Source organism: Triticum aestivum, chromosome 5A (genome assembly GCF_018294505.1).
Source record: "Triticum aestivum cultivar Chinese Spring chromosome 5A, IWGSC CS RefSeq v2.1, whole genome shotgun sequence".
Lineage (NCBI taxonomy): Eukaryota > Viridiplantae > Streptophyta > Magnoliopsida > Poales > Poaceae > Triticum > Triticum aestivum.
Window position 1 is genome coordinate 367,911,690 of NC_057806.1, and position 6,000 is coordinate 367,917,689.

A 6,000-nucleotide genomic window follows, 5' to 3' on the forward strand; every position below is an offset into this window, starting at 1 on the left:
GAAGGGTTGCAAAACAAAAATTATACAATTCTAATCTTTAAATGATGATTTGCAATTTTTTACCACAAGTTTGCCATAAAAGACCTGTGCTGGCCCTCCCGGGCAAAAGTCTCCCACATGCAGGTACTATCAATCTCAATAAGCGTTGGTGGGTCATAGACATCAACAAGGGTAATGCTCATGTTATTACGGATAACACAGGGCTTTCCATCCAGTGAGACCAAAGCAGCCACGGCTTCAAAAGACCATGAGGTGCTCAGATGGCGTGTATAGTCCATGAATCTTGTCCACAATCCCGTGTCTGTGTGTTTGCATCATAAACTATTACTGTAGCTTACAGGTGTCCCGACAATCCACTAAACAAAAACGACCGTTAAAAGAAATGATCAGAATCCATAAGCCTGCAACCAGTTCATTACAAGTGGTTGATCACATGTTTGATGTCAGCAGATAGACCTCGCTCACAATCTGGCTGTGAGAATCATATCCTTATAGAAATATCGCTTTTGTAGCATATCTGGGGCAGGGTGCCACTTGTTTGTCTGAGTATTGTAAAATATAACATGTCTCGTAGATCTTCTTATTGAGTCTTTGCCATGAAATAAGTACAAATAGCAGTCACTAAGAACCGCGCAACCAAATCCCACGGCTTCCGAATACTTTGGTGGAACTGGAGGAAGCGACTTCAAGAGTTGATGCACTAGATCAAAGGCATGCCAAGATACGTTCTGATCACGACCCCTTTTGAAGACATGAACCCATTCCTCTACCATGCCAAATTTCTTCCGCAGTGAGTAATAATAATTCCCGTATAAAAGTCGGCTTCATCTTTTACAACCTAAACGAAGATTATGCCATTAGGTGCTTGACTCGAGGAACTCGCATCAGACATGAAATAGCCAGTTCATCAAGAAGGCCACCCAACAGTGGCGCCTGAGTTTGGCACCTCTTGTATGTTGTGGGAATTGTACCATGTATTAGTCATGTGCAAAGGCACATATATATGATGTACAAGAGGTGGGCCACGAGGAACCTCCTGACAGGCGATTAGGATTTCGAGGGGAAAAAGCGGCGCACGACCGATCTCGATCGGCGGGGCGTGTCCGGGGCAGCGCTGGGATGGACTCGTCCGACGCTGGCAAGGAGAAGGCAGGCGCCCTCTCGCCACGGACGGCAAGGGCATGGCTGGAGGAGGCGATGGGCAAGATGGATCTGATGGAAGAGGAAGCCACGCCGCTAGTGATCGGCGATGTCGACAATGATGAACCGACGATGTGGTCACTGACAGGGAAAGTTCTACATCGACACAAGTTCCACATCCAAACGATCTGCAATGCTCTTCGTCCTGCTTGGGGGAACCCTAAAGGCCCGACCTTTAGGCCGGCGGGGGAAAATATTTTTGTGGCGGAATTCACCGCTAAGCGTGGTCGCGATCGCGTGTGGGTTGGCAGCCCATGGCATATCAGTAAGCACGCAGTCATCCTATCCGAGTTCTCCGATTGCATGAAGCCTTCTGAATTACAATTCGATAGGCTGTAGTTGTGGTCCAGGGTTCCTAACTTGCCCTTCAATCTTCGGAACAAAAAACGGGGGCTGTCAGTGGCAAAACAAATTGATAAGAATGCTCAATCAGTGCAATTTGATCCAATGGGAGGATTTTTGAGGACACGAATCACAATTGATGTCAGGAAACCTTTGCGAAGGTGGATCCTCATAGATTCAGCGGCTAGAGGCGGCCGTGATTGGTATGACATACAATATGAAAACGTCCCGAACTTCTGTTTTTCGTGTGGTTGCTTGGGTCACTCGGATCTGCTTTGTCCGATGCCGGGGACTAGAGATGAGAACGGCGACCTCCCCTTCAAAACTAGTCTCCGTGCACCGGAAGACAAAAAGAGGACATCTTCAAATGGGAACTCGGGGGCGAGTCAGACTAATGCAAAATCAAGAGGAGGAAAGAATGAAGTTCCTGAATCCAGCTCTACGCGAGATGGCAACCCGGAGGTCACCTCGCCTAAGAAGAAGAATACTAATGGCAGGAATAAGAGGAAAGGTGGCCCTCTGAATCAGGTGTACAGAAAGGTGATTATGCCCTTGCTGACAACAGAAGAACATGTGGAAACCCACACCAATGCCTTAATCCAGCGTGATCCTGCGCCAGCAAGTGGAGAGGACAACATTGAGGGCGCAGAAGAAGAATGTGCGCCAAAAAAGAAAAGAGATACGCCAATGACGTCAGAGAACTCGGTAGGTGCTGCTAGTCAGCCCTGCCAGTCGTAATGAGCTGTTTGAGCTGGAACTATCGGGGGCTTGCAAACCCCGAGGAAGTTCGAGAGCTTCGCAATGTGGTGAAGAAAGAAGGGCCTGAGCTGGTTTTTGTTATGGAGACAAAGATCACAGGTAATCGAGTGGAGGATTTGCGGCATACTCTAGGGTTTGTAGGCAACTTTGCAGTGGATAGTGACGGTCTTAGCGGAGGTATATGGTTGTTTTGGTCTAAAGAAGTGGATGTGGAACTTAAATCTTACAGTAAGAGCCACATTGATGTTTTGGTCCGGGATGGCTTACCGAGCTCAAATGCATGGAGGTTAACGGGGTTTCACGGAGCGCCGAGAGCAGAAGACCGTCATCACAGCTGACGTTTTCTAAGAACCCTACATGCCATTCCTCATGCAACATGGATGTGCATAGGCGACTTCAACGAAACTTTGTATCAACACGAGCACTTTAGCTGATCAGCGCGCCCTGAGAGGCATATGAGAGATTTTCGGGAAGTCACCAGTGAGTGCGTGCTCCAAGATTTGGGGCGGTCGGGTGTTGCTTACACCTGGGACAATCATCAGCCTAGAGACGCAAATGTTAAAGCAAGGATTGATAGGGCCTTTGCCAACGATGAGTTTAGGCAGAGGTATGATCATACGCGGGTTCGGCATGTGTGTGCGGCGGAGTCCGATCATTGTTTTGTCATTGTTGAGTTCAGAAACCACGCATTCTCACAGAGGCCGATTGGAGCCAAGCAGTTCCGTTATGAAAATGTTTGGGAGTCGCATCAGGATTATGAGCCTTTAATAGCACAAACCTGGCGGGAGCAGACCCGCAATCCTGGACTGCAGGGCATCATGGACTCGTTGGGGGCTCTACAACATCAGCTTGAACCCTGGGGAGCCCGCGAATTTGGCATCCTGACAAGAACTGTTCGTAACCTTCAGAAACGACTTGACAAGCTACGTCAACACTCAGTGGGGCGAGGCCCATCAAACGAGGAGATAAGCATCATGAAGAAACTCATAGAAGCCCTTAGGCTCAAAGAAGTCTAGTTGAGGCATCCCGAGTTCCGTGGCTCCGTGACGGTGACCAGAACACGACATATTTTCAAGCACAAGCTAGACGAGGAAAACGCACCAACTGGATAGTTGGTCTCAAAAGAGAGGATGGCTCTACCTGTGCAAATGAAGAGGAAGATAAGGCAGAAATCCAAGCATTCTACCAGGCACTCTATATGACAAGGTGCTGGAGACACTGAAGCGTTATTATCGCATGTTCCAAACCGGGACACACCGGAGATGAACGAACTGTTATGTAAACCGTACGAGCCACTTGAAGTCCACCGAGCATTATTTCAAATGGCGCCTTCCAAGGCGCCGGGGTGGACGGTTTCACGGCAGGTTTTTTCCAGCGTCATTGGAAGTTGCTACAAGATGAAGTAACTCAAGCGGTGTTGGCTTTTCTCAACGAAGGTGAACTACCAGTGGGGCTCAACGACACGTCAATTACACTGATCCCTAAGGTACGTCACCCCCAGAGTATCTCACAATATCGTCCAATATCACTCTGCCCGGTTCTATATAAGTTGGCAGTCAAGGTCATTGCCAACCGACTACGCCTCACTACAAAAAAGACATCCGTGACATTTTGGGCCGAACAAATTTTTTTCTGTCATACTTATGACACTTCTATGACGATAATTGTGAAAAAACCCGGTATCATCATAGATGTGGTGGGCTCCTACTTCTATGAAAAAAATCATCACAAAAAATGGGATTTTCGTCCTGGGCAGGCCGGAGACGTACCTGCATGACATTCTTTGGGCCATCCATGACGGAGAAAATCATGGTAGAAGCAAGGGCGAGGAAAATATCGGGGGAGTTCCCTGTTATGGTGGGTGGTCGGGGGCCGAGCGACGTGCGTTTCTCTCGTACGTACGCGTGTGTGTGCGAGGCGTTGGGCTCTAACTGAACCCGAGCGAGGCGTTGGGCTCTAACTGAACCCGAGCGATTGCACTGCAGACTACGCGTTACTGAACCCGAGCGATCGATCGATGACTGTTAACTGAACCCGATCGAGCGATTCCTTCGCTACTGCTGCTAACTGAAGCTGATCGATGCTGCCTCTAGATGAACAGTGAGCGTTGTTGGGGGTTTGGATGAACAGTTCCTGGTGGGGGTTGGATGAACATGAACCCGTGATAGTAGAGGCCGTTGCCGCTGGATGAACAGTACCCCGATCGATCGAGCCGGTGGATGAACAGGACCCCGTGAAGGGCTGGATGAACATGACCCCGTGGAGGGCTGGTTGAACAGTAGCCGATGGAGGGCTGGTTGAACAGTAGCTAGTGGAGGGCTAGATGAACAATAGACCATGGAGGGGTGGTTGAACAGGACCCCATGGAGAGGGCTGGTTGAATAGTAGCCGGTGGAGGCTGGATGAACATGAGCCCGTGGATGAATAGTCGTAGGTGGAGGCTGGAGGAGGTCGACGGTGGATAAACAGTAGCCCATGGAGGCTGGAGGAGGTCGACGGTGGAGATGAACAGTATCCCGTGGAGTCCGTTTTGCGGTACGCCACACCCCTCCTAATGAACAGGACCTCCATTTCGACCGTAGCGCTCCAACACAAGTCCATTTCCCCCATTTTGCGGTACGCCACACCCCTCCCGATCAACAGGACCCCGTTTCGACCGTAGGAGGTCTGTTTCCTCCGTTTTGCGGTACGCCAGACCCCTCTCGATGAACATGATCCCGTTTCGAACGTGGCCGGTCGAACACAAGGCCGTTTCCTCCGTTCTGCGGTACGCCAGGCCTCGTTTCCATCGCCTGTTCCGTCCAAGCCCTCCCGATGAACACGATGCATTCTGTTGCCTCCCCATGAATACGACGCATTCTGTTGCCTCCCCATGAACATGACGCATTCCGTTGCCTCCCCATGAACACGACGACGATGTTGTTTCTTCGTTTCGACCCAGCCATGTACACGAGCCTTGGCCGTACGTATGCGCAAGTAGGTGTTCGAGACCCCTCCCGTATGTACACATACGTGGCCAGTCGAACACAAGGCCGTTTCCTCCGTTCTGCGGTACGCCAGGCCTCATTTCCATCGGCTGTTTCGTCCAAGCCGGTTGGCTTTCGATGAACAACACATGTTCCGTTGCCTCCCGATGAACACGACGCATTTCGTTGCCTCCCCATGAACACGACAACGACCCAGTTTCTCCATTCCGACCCAACCACAACCATGTACACGAGCCCTGGCCGTACGTATGCACGAGTAGGCGTTCGAGACCCCGCCCGTATGTACGTACGTGGCCGTATTTACTTTCTTGCACCCTGTCCGCTGTACGTACGTGTACATGCTACGTGCACGCCTCTACTACCACACATGCGCGCCTCTACATCGACCATACACGTTCGCGACCAGAATGACAACGCTACGTATGCTTCGACCAGGTGGGTCCCGACTGTCAGGCACTACCTTGCATGCGAAGATGTAGCTGGTGGGTCCCAACAGTCAGGGGGAAATGTTTTTTTCATGAAATACGGTGGCTCGTCCGGTGGGTCCCTGCTGTCAGGTGGAGCAATAATTATTTTCCGCGTAATAAGGAGGCACTTCCTTGCTGCGGCCGTGGACTCAGCTGTCAGCCTCTCGATGTACAGTACTCTTCCAATAGAAGTTGGTCATTGACCACATTGACTACGCCGCGCCGAGAGCACCAAGGCAGTGGAC

At 50.6% G+C, this 6,000-nt stretch overlaps 1 pseudogene; it reads right to left on the reverse strand.

The window, feature by feature from the left end:
* Nucleotides 1–59: 59 nt before the first annotated feature.
* LOC123101315 (F-box/kelch-repeat protein At1g55270-like) lies at nt 60–1,183 on the reverse strand (annotated as a pseudogene).
* Between the last annotated feature and the right edge of the window lie 4,817 nt (nt 1,184–6,000).